This window comes from Apium graveolens, chromosome 4, assembly GCF_009905375.1.
Source record: "Apium graveolens cultivar Ventura chromosome 4, ASM990537v1, whole genome shotgun sequence".
NCBI classification, from domain to species: Eukaryota; Viridiplantae; Streptophyta; class Magnoliopsida; order Apiales; family Apiaceae; genus Apium; species Apium graveolens.
Genome location: NC_133650.1, coordinates 136,079,952 through 136,092,173, shown reverse-complemented (window position 1 = coordinate 136,092,173; position 12,222 = coordinate 136,079,952).

Below are 12,222 nucleotides of genomic sequence, written 5' to 3'. Positions count from 1 at the left end.
GAGTTAAAACAGAAGTTGGTAACAGCTCCGGTGTTAGTACTTCCAGATGATCAAGGGAATTTTGTAATATTCAGCGACGCTTCACATAAGGGTTTGGGTTGTGTGTTGATGCAACACAGTAAGGTAATAGCATATGCGTCAAGACAGTTGAAGCCGCACGAGTTAAAGTATCCGACGCATGACTTGGAACTAGCCGCCATAGTATTCGCACTCAAGATTTGGAGACACTATCTCTATGGAGAAAAGTGTGAAATCTACACGGATCACAAGAGTTTAAAATACATTTTTACTCAGAAAGAGCTCAATATGAGGCAGAGGAGATGGCTGGAATTGATTAAGGACTATGACTGTTCGATAAATTACCATCCTGGAAAGGCGAACGTAGTGGCCGATGCGCTGAGTCGGAAGGAAAGATTGAATGCAATGATAACATCAAAAGAGTTATCTGAAGAAATCGGAAAATTTGAATTGGAACTTTGTGCTTATGGGGAAGTCAAAGAAGTTTGTCATGCAATGACCTTTCAGCCAACACTACTGGAAAAGATAAAGAAGTATCAAGAGGAAGTAATGGAAAAAGAGAAAAATCAGTTATCTGGAGAAGAGATTAATACTAAAAGGGATGAGCAAGGAATACTAAGGTTTTCATCCAGAATATGGATTCCCCATGTATCTGAATTAAAGAATGAGATCCTCCATGAAGCCCACCATTCGAAATTCTCAATCCACCCGGGAAGCACCAAGATGTATCAAGACTTAAGGAAGAACTTTTGGTGGCCAAATATGAAGCGAGACGTGGCAGAATGGGTTGCGAAGTGCTATACTTGTCAGAAAGTAAAGGCAGAACATCAACGACCAAGCGGGTTAATTCAGCCCCTGAAGATTCCAGAATGGAAATGGGAAAATATCGCTATGGACTTTATAGTAGGACTACCGCGAACAAAATCCGGACATGACGCAATATGGGTTATAATTGATCGTCTTACGAAGTCGGCGCATTTCCTTCCAATAAATGAGAAGTCGTCACTGGACAAGTTGGTTCATCTGTATGTGCACGAAATCGTATTAAGGCATGGAGTACCTGTATCAATAGTTTCAGACAGAGATCCCCGATTTAACTCAAGATTCTGGAAGCAGTTCCAGGAATGTCTGGGCACGAAGTTGAATATGAGCACGGCGTATCACCCGCAGACTGATGGCCAGAGTGAAAGAACAATTCAAACAATTGAAGACATGTTGCGCAGTTGTGCAATCGATTTTGCTGGAAGTTGGGACGACCACCTGCCATTAATTGAATTTTCATATAACAACAGCTATCATTCCAGTATCGGCATGCCACCATATGAAGCTTTGTACGGGCGAAAATGTAGATCACCAACAAGTTGGGATGAAGTAGGAGAAGGAAGAATTCTCGGCTCAGAATTGGTACAACAGTTGCATAACTCAGTCAAGTTAATTCAGAAAAGGTTGCTTGCTGCTCAAGATAGACAGAGGAAGTATGCGGATCCAGCGCGTAAGGATGTTCAATTCCAAATTGGCGAAGCTGTGTTGCTAAAAGTGTCACCTAGGAAAGGGTTGATAAGATTTGGCAAGAAAGGAAAGTTAGCACCTAGATACGTAGGTCCTTTTGAGATTTTGAGTCAAGTAGGAAAGGTGGCCTACGAGTTGGCCTTACCACCTCAGTATCAGCATGTGCATAATGTGTTCCATGTGTCGTTGCTTAAGAAGTACAATCCTGACGCTAGCCATGTGATAGAATATGAACCTGTAGAAATTCAGGCAGACCTGTCATTTGTGGAGCAACCGGTTAAAGTACTCGACTGGCAAGTAAAGAGTCTTAGAAATAAATCAGTAAAGTTAGTGAAAGTACTTTGGAGGAACCCTAAGGTCGAAGAGTCGACTTGGGAGTTAGAGTCTGATATGCGTTCCCGGTATCCTCATCTGTTCTCTTAGATTCTGGGGGCAGAATCCCTTAAGGGGGAGAGGATGTTACGACCGGCATTTTCGTGTAATATTAATTGTGGATTTGGTATAATATTAAAGCCAAATAAAAATATGTTCAATTATTGTACGATTGTGTAAGCGAGAATTTCTGCATTATAAAATTTTTATGTGTAATACATGATTTTTTTCAAAGCAAAATTTTAATTATTTCCTTTACTTTTGATTTATAAGGAATATTCTAAGCCTTGGAGAAATTTTCTTTTAAAAGATATTTTGTTCACAAATTTTGAAAGTGACTTTATAAAATCTCTAAAAATCCAAGTTATTTTATGGTATAAATTTTATAATTTTGAACTTGTGTTTTATTTTATAAAAATAAATCTTTATAAATATAATTAGCAAATTCCATAGTTATCCTTGCATGCAAATTCCTTCCATACATTCCAAAAGGGCTAAAGAGTCAATAACCACCCCACTAACTCTTATTTCCTAGCCAAATACCTTCTTTACCCTTGCATGCAAATTCAACCAAGTTCAAGTGGAAGGCTAATCATGTCAATTCCTAATTCCACTCACTTTTGCCAATACAAAAACCATAAGACAAGCAAAGTCATGATCATTTTTACTCATCACCCACACCACACTCACTCTTCTCTCCCTCCTCCTCCCTCACTCTCGGCTCTCACTCTCTCACTCTCGGCCTTTAGCCGAGAACCACCCCTCCCCATTTTTTTTTTTCATTTCTCCACCAAGCTTCTACTCTTTATACAAGTAAATGTTATCTTCCATACCATGATCATTCATATTTCAAAGAGTTTTGAGTAGAAAGTTTAAGTTTAAGGGTTGCATGTAAAGGTTTTAGTGAAACTCAAAATACAATCTTGATTCTTATGGATTTAAGGTTGTTTTTGAGAGGACTACAATGAATGGATAAGTGCCAAGTCTTGAGAAGGAAACTCTTGATGATTTAATGGCCATTTCCATCCATTTCATTCGGCCATGACCATATGGGAGCCGAATGAATGGTCCTTGAAATCATTCTTGTTGTTTTGTTCAATTTTTGCATGTTTATGTGATAATGACTTGAATTTTGTGGTGAAAATTTGATAAAACTCCTTGCATGCTAAGTGATCATCTAGGTATACCTTATGCTAGGCTTGCATGTCAATTTTAAGATGGAATATATGTAGAAAATATGTTGTTTGGTTTGAAAAACCCGAAGGCATGCATGCATGTGGGATTCTCTTAGTTTGTTGTAAGATTTTGATCATTTGGAAAAGATTTTGTTAGTGAGCCTTAATTTCAGTAGGAATAATGTGATAATATTGATTTATGCTTCTTGTTGCATGGTAATAAATTGTGGTTATCTTTTATAAAAATATATATCTTGTTGTTTCAAAAGCATGAAGATTTGCGATTTGTTAAGAGTAGTCTCTTTCGTTTTGCCATAGTTGCACCTTAGGTAAGGATGATCTCACCAAGGTTATTTTGAGAAAAAGGGAGTTAGTTCAGTAGAATACCAAGTATAGGTCTTGGTTTAAGTATTTAGTTGTTGTTAATTGGGTTTGTCAAGTCAAAACCTTGGAAAATGAGAGTTATAGTTTCTGCAGAAAAAAATCAGTTTAGTACCCTGAGGTTTAGAGTGAGTTTTGACCATGTCATTGATGTGCACTTTGAGGCCCAAGCCACCAGAAGTTAATATGTGGAATATATAATAGGTTTTAGGAGTTGATTGGAGGTTTGCATGTCATTTGGTTAGGTGCACAAGTAGAATAACAAAATCTGTCCAGCAGGGGACAGTTTTGTTACAATTTAGAAATAGGGAGATTTGGCCATGTCATGGGTAGGCCCTCATTAGGCCCAATTGGGCCTTAGTTAGAGGGTGTGTCAGAGAAGTTTTTCCAACCATAGTTCATAGGATATGAGCTAGAACCACGTGTCACAAGTTAATTCAAGTCAGGGCATTTTCTGCCCAGAAAAACAGGGGAACCTTGGACTTTTAGCTTAGGCCCAAGAAGGCCCAAGCCAGGCCTTTGAGCCACATCAAGCTTGTGAGATGCCCTTAGGTCAGGAGAGTCTTGTGTAAAAATTTTGAAGAAAAACTTGTAGTTTAAGAGTGTCTAATGCACTCAAGAAACCTTAGTTACCATTCTGAAATTTGCACCAGTGAGCACTTTCACTTATCGCATAGTTTTAGGACACTTAGAAGTGAGTATTAGGTCGACCACCATAGTTGTAAGATAGTATAAGGTCAGTAGAACAAAAGGCACAAGTGAGGGTCAATAGGTTTTGGATAATTTAGGAAAGGCACATTGAGTTAGGAAGCCCAAATTCGAAGACTTCGTTTAGTTAGCGACCAAGTAACTTGAGTGGTGAGTCGAGATCATCCAAGCCTAGTGTGGCATTATGGTGTATATGATGTTATTTGGTATTAATATACGATATGTGATTATGTGGCTACATGTGTACATTTGAAAATATAAAGGTGGATATGAATTAAGTGCGTATAGGCCTAAGTGCCATCCATGTTTAATTTCGGGTTGTAAATAGGTTAAGATGGAAAGAATATATTATAATGAGGATTATTATTATTATGTAGGATCTCGAGACGAGGGAAAACTTGCCATAAAAGTCGAGTGAAGCTCCAGTTGTTGCTCCTACCAGTCAGACCAGACCAGTCTATCTCAAGGCAAGTGATTCAACTTGACCTTCGCATTTACTGTAAACAGTTCATATATATATCGATGCAATTATCCTGAGTCATTTTGATATATTTAAATCAAGAGTATCTTTTGTTTATCTTTGAGTTACATAGAAATGCCATGAACCCTCGAGTACATATTGCAAGTAGTTCAAAAGTCTTTCATGATAGTTTAATGCCATGATAAATTAGAGATGCGTTATAATATCTTATTAATCCTTTTGTTTATCATGCTATTGATCCCTGAGAAATCTTGATGTTGCACCCTGATGCTTTGAATTCAACTCTTGAAATAACCTCGATAGAAACTTTATCTTGATACCTAAAAGCCAATCATTTCTTAATTACATTCATGATTGTTTGATAACCCTATCCTTACCCTAAAGCTTGATACCCTGTTATATACTGAGCTGATGATCGCTTTCTTTATATTTTAACACCTTTATCCTATTTGTACCAGTGATGCCTATCTTCTTGATGTTCCAATACCTATACCTTGTCTACAACCATTGCTTTAAGCCTAGTTTGGCATTACTCTTTCATCTTATCCAATAGCCTGGCTTAATTTCCTTGTCTAAGTTCTTGTTTATGGAAACCTCTCAACTACCCTAATATAGTAAAGTCTAGTAGATCATGGCCCTGAGATTTAGTGTCATATTTCCAGTATTTCAAGTTGATCTATAATCCCTTGATAAAAATAATTACAGTCAAAAGAGATTTTGTCATAAATCGGCATCAGTTTTTAAAATGATTAAAACGTGGATTTTTCAGTCCCAAAGGGGGACAAATGTTTTCTTGAATGGTGGATCTGGACTGAGACGCGAGTCCTTTCCACACTTATATTAGGCTTAAAAGTTGCCTAGGGATTCCCAATAATGTTTTAGAACCCAGCGAGGTTCGGGATTACTTCGCGGCTGATCACCGGCTGTAATCCGTAGCGTCATAAAATGATTTTGATTAAGAATGGTTTTAATTTGTTTTGATGCAAGCAAAATGATGCCAACTCACATAAGATTTATCTCTCGATTATCATTGATTATGTCATTCCATTGTCATTCCTAAAGGTATATCTCGATTTATGCTTTGCGTTGTATTGTTAGCACTTGTTGAGCTTTTGGCTCACTTCTTGCTTTACCCTGATATTACAGCTAGCAGCCATGGTTAGATTCAAGCAGACTGCCCGTAAGACCTGTGATGCGGATGCTTATGTTCGAGCCCAGGTAGAATAAGTAATAATAGCTGTGTGAGGACTCGGTATTTGTAATCAGATGTAATAGTTGATAGTGTTGGGCTGTTCCAAACCCTAAACTGTAAGATCTTGGATTTTGGTTGTGTAGTACTCATTAAAATGATGTAATAACTATAACTATTTTGCTATTTAAGTTGGGGGTGTGACAACATAATTCATAAAACATCGTAAATATAGCATCATGTATATATCGATATTATTTGAAAACAAACACAACACAACAGTTTCAAAAAGGTAGGGTTTGAAAACTTGCCTGGAGTCCAAGATACGTTTCCTGACTTCCTCTCGTTCCAGGTTTTCTAATCAACAAACATCATAATCTTAATCAGTATTCCTACTCTCACTACCAAATTATATATCTAATAAGTTCAATACTTCATAATTTTCATTATTTGACCTACTCGAAATAAGTATCACTCCTTGGTCGAAACGAATGGTCAAAGTGGTCTTCTAGATTTGACTTTACCGAATATTACTATTACCCGACTCACACTCTATCATTTTTAATAATTCATAAAATTAATATTTTAATACAAAACTACCTCGAGGAGCTTCTTGAGTGCTTGTAATATTTATCCTAAAATTTTCATTTTGATAAAATGAATTTAATTAGGTGAAAAGCATTTCAAAAGTTCGGTCAACTACTGAGTTTTTACTATTCAAACCGCTTTCATTAAAACAGTGATATCTCTCAAACCGTTAACTCAATTGATGCACCGTTTTCGCATGCGCGATCTAGAAAAAATATAGAACACATCATTTGAATATTTTTCTGGTAACAGGGGTGAAAATCCCGAAGTGGCAGTTTCCTAACAGGGGGTTGTTTTTGACATTCATACTCCGCGCGACCTCGGCTCCGACAGTTTTATAAAATTGAAAAATCAACATTTTTACTTGAAATTTTTATAGAATATAATAAAATCTATTTCTTACTCTCTGTAAAAATTTCATGATTTTTAAATATTTTTAAGTCAATCATTTATATTTACAAAGTTCATAATTTGTAGCAGTTTTGTCGCGTAAATCCCTTTTACTAAAACTGTCATAACTTTTGATCCGTAAATCGGAATCAAGTGATTTAAGTACCTAAAGATCCTTATAACATTTTATATCATAATCAAGTGTTAGTTTTTAAGAAACTACAGTTTATACATTCGGGAACTTCTGCAGAATCTTAAGTTGAGTTTTGTTCATTTTAACGAGGTTACGATTACGATTCGAGCTTCGTTTACGTCTTAAATCATTATACCACCATCAACAATCATCAAATAATAATCTCAACACTAACTCCTCTCAAGAACATCATGTTGATTTTCTTGAGGCAACAATCATCAACCTTAAAACTAATTAACTAAACATCATGATGTTCTTGAGGCAACAATCATCAACCTTAAAACTAATTAACTAAACATCAAGATAATATCAAATTAATTATCAAAACCATACTTATATCCAAGATCCTTACTTTTCTTGAAACTTAAAACTTAAACAAAGTTTGGATGAATGTTTATACCTTCCTTGAAGCTTTTTAATACTTAATGAAGTCCTAATATCCTTGATGAAGCCTTGGTCTAGCTTTAGGAGCCTTAAACTTTCATGAAAAATCAAGAAAATAAGTTAGTGATTTTCGGATACTACTATTCACCCTCAACTTCAAACATTTTTATGAAATTTATAACTTCATGGATAAGCATGAAAATTGGTGCATGACTTACCCATGATATGAAAGAGGTTTGGTAAACATTTGGTGATTTTTGAATGAGTAGATCGTGAGATATGAATTTTTCTTTCCATGGTGTTCTTGAAAATCAGCATTGAGTTTTTGAAGAGAAAGAGAGAGATATTTTGTGAGTTTCTTGCTTGCTTCTTGTGTAATATTTGGAATATATCGTGTAATTATTTTTTCTAATAAATAAATATTATGCATGTTCAGTATTTATTCTGTGAAGTATTTGTTAAGTGGTATATGTGTTTGGATGTTTAAAAATAATATAAATTGAGTATTTTAATTTTTATATGTCCAAAATAAAATATAGGTAATTTTTATATCTTCCTATTTATTTTTATGTTGATTTATGATTTTATAGGAAATTTATGGATTTTATAAATTCTTTTTCCGAGTAATTATAAACTATTTTATATAATCGGGAACCAGCCGATTTCACTCGTTTTTACATTTTTATAACCCGAAACTCATTCGAGAACTCTTTCCTAACCTAATTACAATATTATGAGCATTTTCCATGTTTCGACTTTTTCAATCTGGTATACGGTTTGTCCTGTGCGGGTCCCGGTGTAATATTTTTGATACAATATTCGTTTCGGTAAATCAATAAAACTCGTATTTTGGATAAACGGAATCTTTTTATTAAACTATTATAATTATCACCTCGTAATACGTGTAACCGGGCGTTGAGACCAAGACCGCAGTTCAAATTGTACTGATTTGGATAATTATCCAGAAAACCGGTATCGTTTGGATCTGTTTTTATAAATAAACATACTATTTTATATCCGGAATGATCCAACGGGATACTAATTTTCCGTAATTATAAATAGCTTTTACCGTATTTTATTTCGTACCGAAAATCATTTACAAACAGTAATTATATAATTTTATAGAGAAAAAACATATATTCATATAACCTTTCAAGAATTAAACTGCAAATCGGAGGTATTATTCATCTTTGTTTGGAAAGCTCGAGTAACCAAATTGAAGGGTCTGAAGAGTACTATCAGATTATACAAGTTTCAGAACTGCAGAATCAAAGGTTATTTTTCTATAATTTTTATTAATTTCGAATTATTTTGATTAAAAATATGAATTTTTGTACGGATGATTGTTTGAATGATTTGATGCTTACATATTGTAGAGCTTGTTTTTCTGATGATTTTGATATATCATATGACTGACTTAGAGTTCAATAACATGTTCAAAATTGAGTTTGATCTTCGAATTTTGAAATTAGGGTTTATAATTCATTTGAATGTTCTTGATTGAATTTGGGGGTTTCTTATTTCGGAATAAATAGATGTTCTAGAGGGGTGGGTTGTGTTCCTTATGAAATTTGCAATCGATTCGTATAAGTCTTGCAAATCGACGAGGTCTGTAGAGGAGGGAGTTGTCATTTGAAGTTTACGTCGAGCTCGCCCGAAATCGGCGAACTTTTCGGCCAGTTTCCGGCCAACTCAGGGAATATTAGAATGATTTGATGCATGGTTGTGTTCCTAGTATTGTGTAGATGTGATCTGGAGGTGGTGGTGGCCTGAGCATCCCTGGATCGTCTTCTCCGGCGAGACAGGGGTATTTTCCGGCGAACCCTTGTAAAACTTGCAGTTTAGTACCTGTAGTTTTGGAGAAGAAACAGTTAGGTCCCTGAACTTTCCAGAAATTTCAAAAATAGGATTCCTGTTTATAAATTATTTAAAAATCATATTTTCTATTTATTTTAATTATAAAAATTCATTTTTAATTACTGAAAATTCCAAAAATTATTATTTTAATTCCAAAAATTATTTTAAATTTAAAAATATATCTGAATTAATTAGTGTTATGGATAAAAAACTAAGGTTATTATTTGCTGTATTTATTACTAAGGTTCGGGAGCTCAAGGTCTTTAATGGCTGCTCTCGTGTTTTGTAGCTTAACTCTGCCTTTACGAGATGCCTATGTATCTCTGTGAATTAGAGAATCAAGCCAAAAAACATAGTTCTGATCTGTGGGGTGAGGCCCCTTATATAGATGTGGGAGTCCTTGAATTGGACTTGGTATAGGAGACTTGGTGGTCAAGTCTCTGAATTAGGATGGACTTAGGAGTCCTAGGAAGTAGGAAGCTGATTCCTTATCCTATGAGGTTCCTTGGAAGCCAATCTACAAGGATTTATATCCCCATTAGGACTTATCTTAATAGCTATTTTCTCCCTTATTAATTAATTATGAAATTAATAAATAATCAGGGTTTTGGGTCTTCTTTGTTCCATCAGGCCTGATCTGGTCCATCAGGCATGATCAACATGATAACCTTTCTGGTCTGAATATCATACATCTTCTTATTGGGATTCCCAGCCCAAATCTTGTATAATCAATATAATATTTAATTACACAATCAGGATTTATTTATCCCTATCATTTCCCCCCAAACTTTTGGAAAACAGAGACTAGGTTTCACAGAAGTTAAGTTCATTTGTTCTCTTACAGGGTAACGTTTTTGCGTAAAGTGTGGAGCGACCTACACATTTACAACGATTTACTTTTATTCCTTTTATTCAGGAATTATCTTAATTTTCAGGAATTTTCCACTTAATTCTGGGATTTTTCCTTAATTTCCAGGAATTTTTCCCTTAATTCTGAGATTTTTCCTTAATTTTTCTGGATTTTTCCCTTAATTCTGGGATTTTTCCTTAATTTTTCTTGATTTTTCCCTTAATTCTGGGATTTTTCCTTAATTTTATGGATTTATTCCTTATTTCTGAAAATATTAACATTTTTCAGAAAATATTTTAAGGAATTTCCTTTATTTTCTGTAATTTTCCAGAAATTTTCCTCTTTTTCTTCCACCTTTTTCCTCTTTTCTTTTCCTTTCTTTTTTTTATACAGATTTCGACCAGGAATCCCATTCGACCAGGATTCTGGTCGAATTATCCTTCATTCAGCCCTAGTCGAAGGCATTTCGAGGAGGATGGGTTCGAGCAAGAATCCTGGTCGAATTTCGGCCAGGATTTTTCCTATATTAATTTTTTGTATACTTCGAGCAGGATTTTTCGACCAGGATTCCATTTCGGTCAGGATTCCATGCTTTTTGACCGAATTAGCCTTCTTTCGGTTGCCCAGGTCGACGAGAATTCGAGCTCGAGGATTTCGACCAGGAACTCTTCACATTTTCTGGTCGAATTGGTCTTGGTTCTGGTCGAACTAAGGCCGTCTTCTTACCCCTGATCGACAGGGTTTCGACCTCAGGCCATTCGACCAGGAATACAATGCAAATCCTGATCGAACTGGGTCAGGAATATACTTATTTTCCCTTTTTGCAAATGCTTGGATTTGGGCCCTTAAATCTGGGCTAAATTTCTTCCATCCTGAATTTGGGCCCATGAATTGGGTTCTTTTGGGCCAACTTTTTAATGGGTTAAAACTTGGGCCCATTTCAACTGGGTTTATTTTCTTATTGGCCCTATTTTTCGCAGGCCTTTCATTTGGGCCCCTAGTTCTGGGCTTCTTTACCACCCTTTTTTCTTAAAAACCATGTGGGCCTCAAAGAGGGCTTTTTGTTTTTGGGCCTTGGTTTTTTCTGAGCTGGGCTTTTATTTTCTAAGCCAAATATCCAGAATCTTCTGGAATTTTGAGGTTTTTATGGAATTTTTCCAAAACTTTCTGGATTTTTCTAGAAAATTTTCAAAATTCTTCCAACATTCTGGAGAGCATTCCAGAATGTTCCTGAACTTGGGCCCAAATGGACTTTTCTAGGCCCATTTTCCCCTTTTCTCTTCCTATATAAGAGTGGGAGGAGTGTGTGTTTTCATTCACACTCACCACTATCCACTTCACATTTCTCTTCTATCCTCTCTACACCCTTCTTCCTTAGTTTTCCAGCCCTTTTTTCCTTTCAAGGTTTCCAGGTTCTTCCCAGCTTTACTAATGGCTGATAAGAATTCCGAGAGGGCGGCCAAGATAGCCTCGGCTTCAAAATGAGGTAAGGATATCGAGATCCGTTCTTTATATATGTCTTTAATCGATATGATTAACACTAGGGGGATGAATATCTCTCTACTGCACATCTCGATTCTTTTAATCATTGTAATACTTGGCACAACATAGATTCCGATAAACTAAATGCACGTTATAATGTCCTTCCTCCTCTTAGGTTAGTTCCAGTTTCTGGGGTGACCGCACTTGCCACTGGAAACCCGACACTCTTTTCATTTATACAGATGCCCTTAATGCTGGGCTTAGGTTTCCTTTCCATCCTTTCATTCCTCATCTTCTAGCTGATTTACAAATCAATCCATGTCAGCTTCCTCCAAACGCTTGGAGGAACATTTTATGTTTTATGGTCTGCTGCCTTAGAGAAGGTTTTCCCTCTCTATAGCTATTTTTAGGAAGGTCTTTCAGTGTTATAACAGCTCTTCCAGTATCTGTGGTTGGGTCTATGTTAAGCAAAGGCCCAAATGTAAGCATATCTTTAACAGCGCCTCCATTCCCGATAACAACCAAAATTGGAGGAATAGTTTCGTCGGGTTACGTTGGGAGAATGGCGACTGGGGCACACTCTTCAGATCTTCCTTCGGGAAGGTTAGTGATGGTAGCCTCAAATCCATTCACTTAACTCCCGAG